This window comes from Hylaeus volcanicus, chromosome 2 (assembly GCF_026283585.1).
Source record: "Hylaeus volcanicus isolate JK05 chromosome 2, UHH_iyHylVolc1.0_haploid, whole genome shotgun sequence".
NCBI lineage: Eukaryota > Metazoa > Arthropoda > Insecta > Hymenoptera > Colletidae > Hylaeus > Hylaeus volcanicus.
The window spans coordinates 9782962-9799411 of NC_071977.1; positions in this window are offsets into that span (position 1 = coordinate 9782962).

The following is a 16450-nucleotide window of genomic DNA, read 5'->3' on the forward strand; positions in this document are numbered from 1 at the left end:
ATCCAGGATGAACTGATGCAAGCTGTCATGTAGAATGCATAGTTGAGAAGTGGCATGAGATACGAAGAGGTATATTTATCTTATTTAAATAAGTGAGTATTCTGGAAACTCCCTTGGTTACTGACAGGTGAGAGTATAAATATATTAACGAAGATCTTTTATTTAAATATTTTTTTTTAGGGCTCTCTGCATATTAACAGAGGGAAAATACGTAGACTGAAATACTCTTGAAAAATAATCAAATTTAATGCACATTCCGAAATTTCTTCGCTACAAGGGATCGAATTAGTCTTCAGCCTTTACATGTCTCCACCAGACATGTAAAGAATGAAAGAAGTTACGGATTGATGTGAAACAATGGAAAAAATCACATATATGTAAGACTGGTGATTTATAACAAGACTGGATCAATAATCAATATAAAACAGATTACGCACCCTTATAAAATAAGGAAAGAAAGGGATCGAATTGAAGTATCGTACAAATATCAGATATGACGAGACGTTGTTATGAAATATGAACTGTGCATATGTTTATGACTTGCTTGAAGTGATTCTCTGTCTACCACGTTACCGCGAACAAAAGAATCTCGGTTCACTGATAATCAAAGTACCAAACTGAACCCAACTCGCGAGAAAAAGCGCCAACCCTTGGATCCGTGAACATCGGTGGTTGGGTACAAATGGAGGAACCGTGTTTCAATTACACCGGAACGACGATCCGGATTCCCGATAAATATTCACGTCTTAACGTCGAACGTTGAAATCGAGGACATCATGATCCTTACTCCATGAAAATGGGGCAAACTCTGCATCGGAGTATACCTTGGTAATTTAGAAAATTACGGAGGTATTGAAAATTTATTGATTATTGTTAAATAATGATTTACCAAAAATATCGAGATGTTGAAGGAGTACTTGAAGAATTCTGGTGTGAGTAGATCTCGGACCAGCATTCTCCCATCTCAGGGATATTCTCTAAATTGTCGAGCAGTACGTGTTTATTAGAGGAGAAGGTGGGAATATGAAATGGGTAGTAATACGAGACACCATGGTTTTGGACACTGGACGCTGCTGACAGTCGTAGGAACGCTTGGAAACTATCCGCTATAATGCATACAACGTATTCCCACAACTGTCTGCCATGTTCGTTGGAAGTCTACCGCTGAACGTCTAGCGAAGGGTCGAGTGCACCCTTCGAATGCTGGCTGCGGATAAACTACCCGTTATTATCGCTTTATTGTATTCCGTTAAATGTGTTATGTGAATAACATTTTCGTACAGCAATACTATCCCATATAGCTCCCCGATTCTGACATTGTTAAAATCAAAAAGTTCCAGAAGGCTTACAACTCGTTTCCTCATCCACGACTGTTCCGTAACTCCCCAGACCCAAACGCAAAACGAGCATGCGAATAAAGGTAACAACGGCAATAAAAATTAGCCCGCTCAGACGATCTCAGCATCTCAACCGACGGAAACAGGGAGCGAGGTCCTCAACGGACCGCTAATAAAATTAAGCCAGAAGCATCTTTCGCTCGGAGCGACTACGCGCTTTATTCGCCGACCACGCACGGCTCTCGCCGCGAAAAACGCTCGAGGCGAGCGGGACGGTTAATACAGCGGGTTCGGTGTAGTCAGACGCAACGTGAATTTTTATTACACCTCGATACGTGTCTCCCAGCTTGGTAAAGTTTACCCTCTCCTCGCGCGGATGCGAGGGCGAGGGTCTCTTCCGGCACAGACAAAAATCTCTCGCTCGAACGATAATTCGAGTTCGTTGGGTACTTTCGTGGAATCGGCTATGGGGTTCCGCGGGAACTGTCGGACGGAAGGGAAAAGAGGATGAAGTTTCTTCCTTCGATACCACCGTCGCGCCACCCCCACGGTGTTCACTCCCACGCTGCTCGCTGAATTGTACGTTCGCCGCGTAAAACTGACGCCATCTGCGTTTAATGCTACGCTCCCATCCGTGTGTCGGCGTCGGAGGTGTTCTGGCTACAGGAGAGGGGGAGGACGCAAAAGCCAGGACTGATCACCGTAAAAGCACACGGAAACGCGCTTCGCAAATATAGCCAGGGACGAGCTTTTTCATCGGCGCGTCGAATTGCACGCGACATTTCCCGACTGTTTTGCACGGTGTTTCCCGCGCCGGCACTCCCAGGAAACACTCGAAAAAAGGGCAGCATACGCGCCCTGTTATTGGAAACTACGCCCGATGTTTATAGGAGGAAGGCCCTCCCTCGCGGACCAAGTATTTCGTCGATGAACACCGTTATTAACTCAAACGATGAGACAGTCGTGTCAGCTTTTTGTTTCCTAGACTTTTTCCACCGTTTTTTGCATTCCTCGCTGTCGAACGCAATGGAGGGAGAAGTATCGATCAAAATTTCGTACCCTTTTCGTGTTTCCCAACGTGTTTGAGTTGATCTGGAGCCAAAAGAAGGAGAACCTAGTCACTCTTGCGACTTTTATACATAGAGACGCCATTCAATTTAAATAAAAAATATAATGTACAATAGGTACGTGGGGAGCCCTATATCTCACTCTGATACTCTCTATGCTAAACCTAGGAAAGTACTGCGACAAGGTACCAAGAGAGGTTTTTTCCTGCACGTTTTTGTTTTACAGTTTACTCTCTTGCGCGGAACGATGCGATTTTGACGCGATTAGGGATCGCGCACAGTGGATTTTGGGATCGCGGGTCGATCGAGCGGCGCAAGGTGAACCAGGGACTGGAATTTAGCAGGGTGTTCGCTTTTTTTTTGTTTTTTTTTTTGAGACTCTAGCTGAAGCGACCTGTATAGGGGAATTTCAGGAACTGTCGCGGCCGTTAAACCGTCATTTTATTGCGAACAGTGCTCCAGGCTTATGGAGAGAAACGATGGACACCGAGCACACGCTGCGACACAAGTCGTTTCGGTTAGCGACGTGATTGCAATCGATGCTGGGGGATCGCGACCGGTGATGTTGCGTTTGACGAACATTCGATGGAGTTTTGGACGGAGTTGTAGTCTTCGAAACGAAACAGTGTAAAAGCACAGCGGTACCTACCATTTTCGAGACCATGGAGCAGATTACTCGAGGTTCGCTGAATAACCAAAAAATAAAAATCTTTCTTTGCAAGCAATTTATCGAAGAATTCAACATCAAAGATTGCTAAAGTTCTGCTAATTTAAATTTGATGTGTACGATTCTTTTGTAGAAGAATGCACGTACGATTAAAGGAGACACACATTAAATGAAACGAATTAAAAAAGCAGCAAGAGAAATCTGGAATCAAATTAATAAAATATAAAATGTTAAATAGATTATAATTAAATTGTAATCATTGACGTGGTCACTAATAACGTCGTAGTTGATGTGACCTTAAAGTAATTAAAAAGAAAGAAAAAAAAGGAAAGGAGAAATATTCTCGTAGTGTGTCGCCAATTTCTATAAAGACACCAGGCGCGATAAGACCACGAGTTTCATTCTATTGATACCGGAACAAGTGGGTTGTCCTAAACCGCGTCCAGTATCGCACGAAACCCACCGCGCTTTGTAAGCTTCGCGATACTCTTTGGCCCTATTACTGTTCAGTATTTCACCGTTTCGAGACGTGGACTGTCCCTCGGTTTCGTGAGAACGAGGGTGTCTGCTTGCAGCAAATAAAGGAAAGCACCTAATGCGAGCCCGTGACGGTGGCGGAGACCAGCTCGGAAATTCTTGATTACATACACTTCCTTGTTAACGTTCCCAACCGCCTGACGTGAATTTTTATAAGTTTCTTTTGTTATTCCACGCACTCACCTGGCCCGCGGCGAACGTATGAATTTGATATGCTAGTGCATTACCGCCGTTCGAATTTTTATCAAGCCTCAATTGTTTCTGCTTCCAATTACGTTTCTACCGGTGCAGAAGCATCGTGTGTATGTGTTTGGTCTTCTGTATGAATGCGCGGAATACGTTTTTCGCATATTGAGCTTGGAGCTGAATAATATACCCACGTAGCTCAATTTCATCATCATTGTTTGGGCAAAATATACTCATTCATGAACTTCGGAATTCGTGACTCTTGTATCGTTCGTATAGTAATGAATTGTTCTTTGCGGTGCATTCTATTCGCTAATATTATATAATTTTCTGCTTGACCCACATTGTCCTCTTTCGTGAAAGTCACTTTTTCGAGTCGTGTCTCTGTTGAAATACCCGTGCGATGTGGTTCCTATCTTGACAAAGTTTCGCCACCACTGTCGTATATCTATGTCGGCAAAGAATTGGCCGATCGATTCAACGGGGAATTCGAACAGGGGTCCTTCATTTATAAGATGCATACTCCAGCCATTTGTGCCACAGGCCAACCATGGATTCCTTCTCTCCGTACCTAATATCCCAAATAGATCTGCCACCCACGGTTAAATTTAAATTCTCTTCCTTCGGGGTGCACGTTAGCGCGCGAAACATTCTAATACAATGCACATCTGCAGACGCGCGCAGGGAAGCTATCACGGTACAAAGTAATCGCGTCTTTTCTTGGAAACAAATTCCCAGAGTAAGATCGCGGCCGAGGTATGCGCAAAACTACCGTAGCGTTCGCGCGTGGCTTAACAGAAAAGTTTCCCCTCGCTCGTTCTTCGTTTCTTACGCTCCTTCACGTATAGTATCGTGAACGCCACGAGCACAATTTACCTCCCTGTTTACCGCCTAACGTTCCTCTCAAGTATTTTTATTAACCCATATTCTCCCCCCGTTAAACTTTCAGTGTCATCGTCTTTATATTCGCAACTATACTCTGAGAAACCAGGAATGAAATTTCAGACGAATAAATTCGAATGTGGAAATAAAATTTTAGTTTCGAATAGGTCTGGAACAAATGAAATAACATTTACTTACTTTTCGTATTATGAACGTATCGATCATAATCGACTTTCGACTAGTAGAATGATCTTTTAAACGGAAATGGAAGAATAACGTCTTTCATAAACGCTATCTTTTCAATCCTCTCTGGTCGGGCATGTCACACGTTCGCTGTTTACATCGTTCTTGGATCCATTTACAAATGGATTGTATCCAGCAATCACTTTTCTCGGTACATCCTTTTCCAAACAGAAAATCGCAGTATTCTCTACGACAAAACGGAACTTACAACCACAATATCATGAAAGTGACTCAAAATAATTGCTCGGAAAGCTTTTAATGTGAGCAAACAGAGCCACGATCTCTAAACCAAACGTCAAGAAAATACTTAACTTGTTGTCACGTGGATTTTACTTTATTGATTTGACTGATACAACGCTTTATTTTATCGTGCGTTTATTTCTACGTATATTTTTTGGTTTTCCTGTCGGCAGAAATGTCGATTGTACAATACACAACGATGCAAGCTAAAGTTCTATTTATTTACGATTTATTTAACTACGTCTGAATGTGCTGGTAAACCGAATATCTGAAAAATTCGAAGCGCATTGATAACATAAAAGGGAAGTTATGCTCTCCCCGTTCGAAGGGTTCGTTTCCCTGTTATGACATAAAACATTACGCTCTAAGTGCTTCGACCACAGGATCCGCATCGAAGAGCCCGCGAATCGCGTAATTCGACGTAAAACCACCCGCAGACGTCTAGTCTGGCTTCAGTGTCAGCGCGTTCAGCCCTAAACGCTGAAGTACGGGGTCCTTTGCTCTTAATCAACGAAACCATGAACGTCGGGAGCTCGTCGCGCCGCAAAACGGATCTTCGAAGTAAGGATCGCAAAGGGGGTGTATGTGTCCCTGAATTGGGAGCTGGATTCGCGCGTAGTCTAGCGGAAAAGTTTTCCCGCTGAGAGGCGAAGTAGCATTACAAGCAAGAGGGTGAAACTCAAATTACAGGGAGCAAATATTCTTTGGTTTAACCTTCATCCATTTTACTTTGGCGCCATTTGTTTGGACCGTGGCTAAATTTAAACGAAAATTCTTCTTTCACGTGTTACGAGGATAATGGTTACATTAATTATTAACAATTTTTGTTCAAGTAATGGTCGAGAATATGACTTTGCTGTAATATTACAACGCGCGGACAGCGGTAGATGCTTGTTCATAAAGATTCAAAATCATTACTAGCCAATAAGTAACTACATAGTTTGTGATTTCAGTCACCAATCAATTACGTTTTTTTTATTTTAGTAGCTTCGTGTGCAAACAGCTTAATAGTTTCCGACATATTGGACCACATTAATTTTGTCCCGCTAGATTGTTGAAATATCACACTGTGCTGCGCAAGGAATCGTACAAGAAAACATGCTTCGCGTAGAGTGGGCTCAAGGAAGAAACGAGATGTGGCAGGGTACCGGGGCGTGGAAACAGGGGAACACGCGTGTAATGCGGCGTGGATTGTAATTGCGGGCGGTAGGTGCGGACGCAGGCGTCGGCAAAGCGTGTACGCGTTTCCAGCGGTGATTATTGCCTTCGTTGGTCGTCGTTCGTGCTGCGAACAAAGCAGATGGGCATCCTTAACAGTTATTGGCTGGTGCAGGCAGTTACTGCGTCGCAGTCGTGGAGCCGGTGGCTGGAGCGATTTATCAGAGGTTACGTTCGGGATGGCCCCGATGGACATCCTTTACCGCGAAACCGAGGGGACGTACGAAGAAGAGGGAAAACGCAATGGATAGGTCAGGGGTGAGGCGTCAGGGTACGGAGACGCAGGGAGCGTGCCATCACTTTCAATTAGATAATTGAAACGGGGTGTAGGTGTGTGTGGGTGGGGGAGGGGGGGGGGGGGTTGGAGCCGCTAACGCGTTTCCCACACGTGTCCTCGCGGCTGGCCGAGCCCGCTGGAATTTTACAAAAGCGGCTTTAAGTTCTTTCCCCCGTCCTCTCGCCGCAGGACCAGGGGGATAGCCGGGCGATTGGTTTTCCTGGGAGATTCGATTGTTCGCGACCCCTGTCCACGTGCCTGCGACGACCGCGAACCGTCGTTCAACGGGGTATTGTTCAATCTTTGCTTCCCGATCGGACCGACGGAGATTTAATCTGATACCCGCGCATCAACGGAATTCCTCTGTGTCGCGGGAAAAACGTCATCGAAGACAGGCTTCACGTGCCATTGCGTCGTGTTGCTGGCAATTTGGTTTCTTTCTTTGTGAATTTACGTGCAGTTTCATCGCTAATGACGTAGCTACCGCTGTCATGGTCCACGGAGACTACTCGATTCTTGACTGTTTAACTTGACAAGCGTATGGCCGTATAATTCTCAGCACTGTTTGACGAAGTATCGTATTTAGTCCCTTTTAGTACTTTCTCGATACAGTCAGTTTCTAAAGACGATACACGCCTCTGGTTTTCCTTCTAAAAAATAATCTATTACCACAATCTCAGCAATCGTTCTACCGGAGCGGATGAAGCGTCCCTCCGTTGTGACGCGGTATTAGAAACAGAAGGGGCTCGATTTTATTCATAGAGTCGGGAGGGAAAGGAAAAAATCCGCTTGAAAGCCTCCGCTGCAAATGAAACGACGTGGCCTACATACACAATCCTGGATTAAATCGCGGAGAGATCGTCGATAATCCGCGCTTGAAATAACGCGGGGCACATTCCGCACGCGCTTTTCTTCGAATTTCCACCGGCGCTACCCAACCGACATGCCAAGATTTTTTCAGAAGTAGGTACTTGTGACTTGCACCGGAGACCCAGTCGGATTCGGTGATTGGAGCTGGAAAACGAAGTCGCATTGAAGGGTCGGGGTTCGAGGGGAACCCGTGTACGATTGCTCGGAGCTTCGAATGGAGAAAAGTTCGATCGACTTCCGTTTCATCGGTCAGCAATTCCATCCTGTCGAATTGTTTCCGCGACATAGTATTTCTCTGTCATAGCGGATTACGCGTCGATCGAATTCTATTCTTGTCGCATACATACGTCGATCGTTTAAATTCTGTGACCATTCGCCAACGAAAAACTGGGAAATGGCAAAAACTTTCGCTCGTACGACTGAACACCATTCTACTCGTCTGGCTAAATACATACAACATTCTACTTGTTTGAACATGTCGCGCTACGCTAGGCAGGTCAGACAGTGGAATAGGGCTGTACCTATCCAGACAAGTAGAATATTATCCGATCATCGAGTGTACTGTGCGGAGATTGCACAGATCCAAGAGTTTGAATAAGTCTGCTCGATGTGAAACTTGTTCCCTGATTTTCGTCACATCCTACACCAATTAGAGTCAACAATAATAATTGAACCGTTCATTGGACAAATCGATTAACTCCATAAAACAAAAAGTCCATGACCAAAAATAATTTGTTGTTTAATGGTGTTAATCTTTATTATTCAGGAAAGTTATTACAAATATAAAAAATTATGACTATACCAAGTGCTTTGACACTTAAATGTAAGATTTTTCAAAAAGTGGAGTTCATCGATTAGCGCAGTGAAGAGCTCAGTTAATCCTTTGAGCAACGTGAGCAGAGAAGGATCGCAAGCAAGCTGATAAAGTTCGCCAAAGTCACAGATATCTATGTGCCACCCAAAAAGTGGCACCTGAATCTCGACGGGGGAGTCTGCGCAACCCTTTCTGTGTCGGAAGACCTTCTAATCTTCACGGACGCGGCGTTATTATTGCAGGGAATCGTAGAAAGTCGTGGTATGATAAGGCAGAGGCGGATGGGGTCGCGTGTGATTACACGCTGTCACGAGGCTCGATCGGCGCTCGTTTGAGAACCCAGCAATTCCGTGGAGCGCGCGGGATTGTCTCATTGTTTCCCAGAGATCCGCTGTGACAGTGGGTCAAGGGTTAGGAATCGTTCGCCAGGGGAAGAAAGCCAAACACTGCAGCAGCGGCTGGGTTTATCGTTTGCTTTCGAACGAGGACGACGAGACGACGTTCTCGAGGATCGCGAGGGGTGCAAGCGAGACCAAGAATGGCTGTGGTATCCCCTTTTCGTTTCTCCACGTTTCTCTTCAGGATATTAAATATTAATCCCGCGAAATTACTAGTGCAGCAGCAATCTTTCGCTCTCGCGGCAGCTCCTTTTTGTTGGCCACAATCTCTAACTCGCTGGGGCGACCTATACACACGGCGTGCACGTACACGCGTACACGTGGCCGTCGTGGCGCACTAAGCAATGAGGAGTAATCTAGGCGGTGGATTAACCCGGGGTTCAAGATATCAGTCCGGGATTTACTGTGGCTCGACCCGTCGTCGTTACGACTCCGGCGTCGTTTCCCTGGCCTGTCTGTGTTTCGGTCTCTCTGAACCGATGCTGGGCAAATTGCAGTCCGCGATTATCATTATCGAGCAAACCGTAATCGCGGCTAGATGGTTAATGAATTATCGAACACGATTAGCTTTGAAAGATTACGAATTACCGACAGACACCGCGCTAGAATTACTAACACTCCGATGCAATTGCTTTAAACGTCTCTTTGTATTATAACTCGTGCTACGAATTAAAGATGGATGGAATTGAATGATCAAAGTTGAGAAAATATATTTTGTTTCAATTGTATCACTGATAATGCCTAGAAAATTTGGGGCACTTCCTAGATAGATTTTATTTTAGGTTAACACGTTGACTGAAAATTCTTGAAAATTTCTGTCAGGAATAAATATTATTCAGGCTATTGGAGACTAACTTGTGACTCCAACAAAATTCATGATTTTCATTTAAATTCATTTCCTTTGATGCTTAAATTTCAGAATTAATTTTTTTAGTTCTTCAGTGCCAAGCACTGTCACTCACATATGGGTGACGTGGCGATCAACGTGTTAATGATAATCATTATAATAATACTCGTAACATTCAACGCCAGATTCATCATGGAATTTACGTTCTATACAACTAAACTAATCATTCTTGCATTTTCTGAAATTTACATCAAAGTAATCGCAAAATTATCGTCTCTTTGTTCTGCACGCTTCCTCGAGGCGCACGCGCGACATCGCGTTCGATCGCTCGCTGTGGCGCCCATCGAGCGACTGTTCGATCGTAAAACGCGGTAGCTTGCGGGAATCCTTGTGCCGCCTTGAAACGACGGCTTGAATTTATTAATTGGTTAACCGCGGGGATGCGCGCGGATTACAACTGAGTAACGATAATTTCTTTCCAAGCAAATATATCCCACTGCTCGATCCTTACTTTTTTACTCGCTGAAACATTGGCACATTTCATGTGTGGCCATTTTTACGCTTCGTGCGCTGAATCATCTCTGGAGTTTTCTATTTTTCTTCTCCGGTCAGCTCCAATTGCTGCCTAAAAAAAACGATATTTTATGTTGTGAATTTGCTGAGCATTAGAATTTTTTTTATTGGCACAGATTTATTATTGCGAATAGAAATACTCGGTTCAGTTTCTCAAACTATGAAATCAGTTTTGTTAAAAATGCGTTTAAGTATGTCGAATGTAGGTTTTATGATGTATTCTTGCTTTCTTTTAAAAATGATCGTGTCAGCGCTTCCCTCGTGAAAGGCGGAACGGATAAGGGGTGGATAAGGTAAAGAGACAGGGCGGGCAAACGGGCGCATCGGTAACAGGACACGTTTCTTGCTCCTTCCTTCCGTTCTCTGGCTTTTCCGTGTAATTTAGATCAACGGGCCGGCGTGCTCCGTTGCGTCCGAGTTAATCCTTTTTTCTGCGGGTTGGAGAGACGTTACGGTAGAATTATTTAAATCCGTTTATTGAAGTGAATGATTCACGTTGCCTTAAGCTAAATTACCAAGTGAGTATTGTTTCAATGTTAAATTAGAAAATGATATTATATTAATTATCGAATTTTTATTTGTATATTTTTGTTTCTTTCTTGCGTTCTTTTTTATATTTTGTTTGCACTCTATTCTATATTAATTATATTATTGCTTTAAATCACATTTTTAGAAGATAAATTTCAATAAACCGTAACAAAGAGATTGACAATGTGAACGTAGAAGAATCTAACGCATTTCTCTTAAAACTGTGTCAGGTGTATGTTTTCGAGTAGCTACTAAAATATCCCCAACGATTCTTCCAGGCTAGCACTTGAATCTGTGTGGTCCTTGAAACTAAACATAACCATAAGAGGATCCTGCGTTTTGTCACGTACTTCCAGGACCTACCGCTTTGACATGCAATAAATTAGTCTCTAACTCGGACCCTTGACTATGTGTATTCGGGGACGCTACGCGTCCTGAAAGAGATCCTCAGCTTAGTGGCCTGCAGCAATTAGAGATGGGCAAACCCATCGAAAAATCCTCGTCATACACACTTTCTTTTTATAATCTCCTTACTTTTTATTCACCATATATTATTCAAATAAAATTCTGCCAATCTCTGCCTGAAATTAGAAGGAACCAAGATACTCCAGGTCGAATAAAATTTTCCTTCCGAAACAGTGGAACGTTTATCTCACTGCTGTGACTGTCCGAAGATCCACCGGGCGAGTCTCGTTTCATTAGAATGCGTGGGATCGAGCCGTACATAGGAAACAAGACCACGAGTGTGGGAAGAACATGATCGAGTCACAAGTTTCGAACCACGACCGTGCAAGAAAACGCGAATCGTACCGTTCTGCAGTGTCCCCGGTAATTTAGACCTGCAATGAAACGAGCGAATATGCTGGTATGCCGCGACAAACTCGGTCGCAAATCGAGGAACTTATTGCTATCGGTCGTTGAGCGTCCGGGTCTTAATCACGCGCCAGCGACGCTAGACCACCCGACTCACAAATAAGTTCAGCAATTCGAGGACGACGAGGATACGCTTCTTCCAACCCCTGGAAGAGGATTCCTTTTTCCTTCGAGGCAATTTATCGCGGCGTCCTGCAACGAATCCGATTGTTTAATGCGTATCGCGTGTCTGCGAAACGACCCGGGGAGATACGAGTAGGAGTAAGGTCGATTCTCCCTTTCAGAATTCCGTATTGTTTCGGAACAGCTTTTCGACCCCGAAATACTCATCATTTCTTCTTTTTTAAATGAAAGCTACGGAGTAGTGTTATTTTTTATTCTAGAGATCACCTCATCTACTATTGGTTTTTATCACTTTCTATGCGACGAAAATAATGGAGGAAAAAGTGTCTCGAGGAAGAGTAGTTCAAAGATCAGGCAATTAGCTTTTTTACAAATTTAAAAATCTCAAAAGAAGCGAATAGCGTGGTGCTTATTATGCACGTATGCATACGAAAAGAAGGACAAGGGGATATATGTATACATCCACTGATAAAGCTGATTTCAAACGGGGTTTGTTGCTACTGAAAGTTATTAAAAGATGACAAGAAATTTAAATCCTTGTACGGGGTGACAAAAAAAGGTTTTCTTTGGACAAGTGAGATCATATGTTGACTAACTAAGCACTGAAAGAGTGTGATTAGAATAAATAAAACATCCGTAGTAATGACAAAAAATGAAGGTTTTTCAGGAAGTAAAGCAAACCCTTTAGAATTTAATTAGTAAGATATGCTCCAGCCTAGCATAGGGTAGCTTTTGCAGCAGTCTTTAATTGAACGAGAAATAAATGCTTCTGTCGAACAAAGTTAGGGCATTTTCTCATCTGTTGAACTGTCTGGTCAGCAAAGCGTCAAGTTTTTGTGAATCTGAAGAAGCGGAAGTTAGAATTCAAGAAGAATCGACGTTGGTTAATGAGCAGTCTTCGCTTAAAAAATTATATTCTGAATCAGTATGCACAACTGATAACTTCGTTTTAACAGTTATACTAACATTGCGTTATTCTGAAAGTTGAGGGCGTAGGATTAGGTTAGGCACAGTTTTCGATTCGCATGAAACGTATCTGTTCTGTACGCTCTTAAAGAAAACATTTTTAGAGGGAAAACCAGCTCGATATTTTCGTTTCGCTTCGACCCAGACCGTAATGGAGTTTCATTTGCACTGTTTTAGCGAGAATCGTCGCTCGAAAGAGAACGGTCGCGTTATGTCGATGCAAAATGGTATTCGCTCCATTTACCCCCGTTACGGGGTCGCCTGGTTGGCTACGATTTACGCAACAAAACCGTCCATTCCTGGACCTTCGGGATTACGTATCTGCTCCTCTAATTGCTTCACCGGAAGCTTCTTGCGCGAACGTCGAAAAGCGATTCCCGGCACTCGAGTTTATTATTCTTCCTCGTGGAGACGGTTGGATGGTACATCGCGATCGAAGATCTAGGGAAACAAGCGGAACAAACGTTAAATAGATGAATATGCTCCAAGTTCGGTCTCGATTGCGCGCTCAGTCTCGTATTTCGCGTAGCAAATCGTTTGTATAAATTAACTGGGGCGCGGTGTACATAAGGATAGATTTATTCCAACGATAACTCGATCCGTAACACATGTATTTCTAGTGTGTCGATGTAGAAACCATAGATTAACGACAGTAACGTCTTTGCAAAAAAAAATAATAGTAATGCATACGATTTTGCTTTTCAATTTGCATGAATGTTATCGTTTGAGAATGAAATTTGATTATGAGAAAACACGTTTCGAGACACTCCGATTACATCAATAAAAAATGAAATGACATTTTATTCATTACAGAATTAAACCATATTTAAAAATATCTGTTTACAATGAACATATAAGGAGTATATTCACGAAACTACCGTTTTATTACAATAATTATTAGTTATAATTAAAATAATCCTTGCGCAAGAAAGTGTGACATATTCATTTCTATTAATTCCTGGTTAACATTACGTGTCCTGTTGGGTTTGTCGAATTAGCGAACGGAGTAGCTGTCCGGGGCGTCAGTAATTTCGGAAAATATTGTAATGCGGGTCTTTAGAAACGTCGGATAACAATTTCAATCTTTCGAAATCCAATAACTCGTTATCGGGCCGCTGTAAATGGAAGTAATTCCGTCGCCTTGAAATCCTCGCGAACATTCCATCGGCCGTTCTCTCTTTTTCACTCCCGCCCTCTGTGTTTGTTCTCTACCTTTTTCCCGGCGGCGTGTCGGGTCGCGCAAAGAAAATCGAGTTTGGTGGAAACGAATGCCTACAAATCCGGTTCTTAACGAACAAAAACTGTCAACGACAGTCTGCGCTGAAATTATTTTCGTCCCCGATGGAGTTCGTTAATGGAGAAACCTCCGCGGCCCACGGAGTAACCGCGAAGCCCCGCGTATATCCCAGTTATAATTTCATTTTCGCACGGGCCTTAATTGTTTTTCTCCCTTCTCTCGAAACCTGGTCGCGTTTCTTCGCCGTCTGTCCTCCCCCATTAACGATCGACCGCGAAGAACGGTGCCGGGGCGGAAGGGGGCCACGTAACAGGGGAAACGTAAGACGGGAAACCTTGTCATTCCGAACGCCTCGAATCAATTTTATTTACATTTTTACGGGAAAGCATTTTGGCTTATACATTTTAAATCGCCCAACGGAGACGGAAGAGACACGAACGGAGCTACGGACCAAATACAGAGAGTGGAAGCGCGATGGAACTAGTCCCGGACCCGTTTCTCTTTGCAGATCGTTAGCATATTTCCTTCCCGAGGAATATCGAAGGCATAGCCCAAGCGTCGTCGAGATAGCTCCCCGGTAAATTGTGTTCCTACGGTAATTCAGTCGTGAATCTTCCAACCGAACGAGTCGCTGCCGTTTTCAATTACAGGATGGACTTTGATTCGTTGGGACCGGCCAGGCATCGACACGTCGGAGGGAACGTTCGACACCGGATCAATATCGAAATTCTTTTAAGTATTCCAGCTCCAGGGACCTTGGCGTTGTGTTCGGATCGAAGATGAAGATCAACAACTCCTTCGTGGACAGTCGCTACTTTTTACGGACGAGGAACAGGCACAGCGATAGAGCCGTCGGAAAGCTCGGAAAAGCAAATCGAGCTTTACTCGGATCGCGAGCGGCTAGAATATTGAATATAGAATTGAATATAGAATTTGAGTTTTCCGACAGTCCTACGAACGGAAGAAGGGACGATGGAGAATGACGGTTATGGTCGTCCACGCTTCCTCGTCGATGGCTCCCTGTAGTCCAGCCACGCACTGCCACGTGCCTATGTCCCCATGTCTTTTAATTTCTGAAACCGAAAATCAGACCTTGTCTGAGGAACTCCTTGTAACACGCTATTGGGCTCTTATGTTATAACAATAATCAGACACTCCTTCAGAGCAGGAGAAATGAGGCTTTTCGTAATTTAGGTATCAGACAACGATAAAATATACAGCACCGCCGATTTGAAAATATTAGAGATACGCGCGTTTTAACAATACTTAATGAACGATATTTCATATTACGTTGTATCTTGCTGAATTATGCAATTAAACTATGTATAATGCTGTATTTTGCAGTATTACGCCCTAACGCTGTTCTAATTTTTTATCTTTGCTCAAAGCTGTCGACACGAAACGGTCAATGAAAAGTTCCGCCACGCGAAAGTTCGAACCTTTCCTGTTAACTCGGACAGGACACGGGAGAAGTGACCTCGTACTTTATGCCTCGTGGAAATCGATTTCGTTCGAGCGTGTTCGCGTATATCAGACGGTAGTTGGTATTCCGGTATGAAGGGAGGACGAAGTTTCCGTGAAGGCAGCGGAGATAGAAGAAAGGGAGAAACGAAATTGGTGATTCTTCGTAAGTGATGTTGCGTTTCGCGAGATAAGAGTCTGCAAATTGGAACCGTTTCGGTATTCGTCCTGCGTGAGTCTTGAATACCTTCGACCCGGTTCTTACTTGTTTCCGTCTGATTTCCGAACAAACGTATGTGCCTCGGAAACTTCTGCGCAGAGGATGGTGGGAAGTCGAAAGATCTCGCAGAGAACTGTAGCGATCGTAATCATTTAAATCGAGTTCTTTCCGACGAGCAAGGATATGTTTCTTTCATTCATGTCTGATGCATACATTTAATTTATTTTTTTTTTTTGTATGTCACTTTCATGACACTATTGTATCCCTTGATTATGAATAAAAGGGATTTATATTGCGTGAACGCAGTTTATAGATGAATACGTGCAAGCATACCTTTGCTAAGTAATATTTCGTAACGTTTGGTATATTCACTTTGCATGTTTTTGTTTCAAATCAAAGACGAGCACTCAACCTATCATTGTTAAACGAAAAGGACTTTGAATTTTTACCCCATCCAATTTTAACAACACATTTCGGGTCGACGAATGCATTCACCGATAGAGGTGGGTGCGAAAACAAGCATTCGTGAATTTTATTCACTTCGAAACGACTGACTTTTATGCTCCATTAATGCATCGTGTAGCGATGACAGAAATACATCGAAGCGGGTGATATTTATTTCGATTAAAGATTTTCATTTCGATTAGCGTTACGTTTATTTCAAGTTGAAATCGGAAGGGACTTATTTGACGATCCCGTGTTGCCGAGAATCACTTTTACCGCGATTTTCAATTAAACAAATGAATCTGCAAGGGCGATCTAGAGTGAGACCGTGCCCGCTGTTTGGCGAACAGAATTACATTCGCAGATTATTTAACCCGATATCGATGGAACTGCGCGAAAGATACCGTAAACCTCTAATATCCCATTGAGCGAAATGAAATTT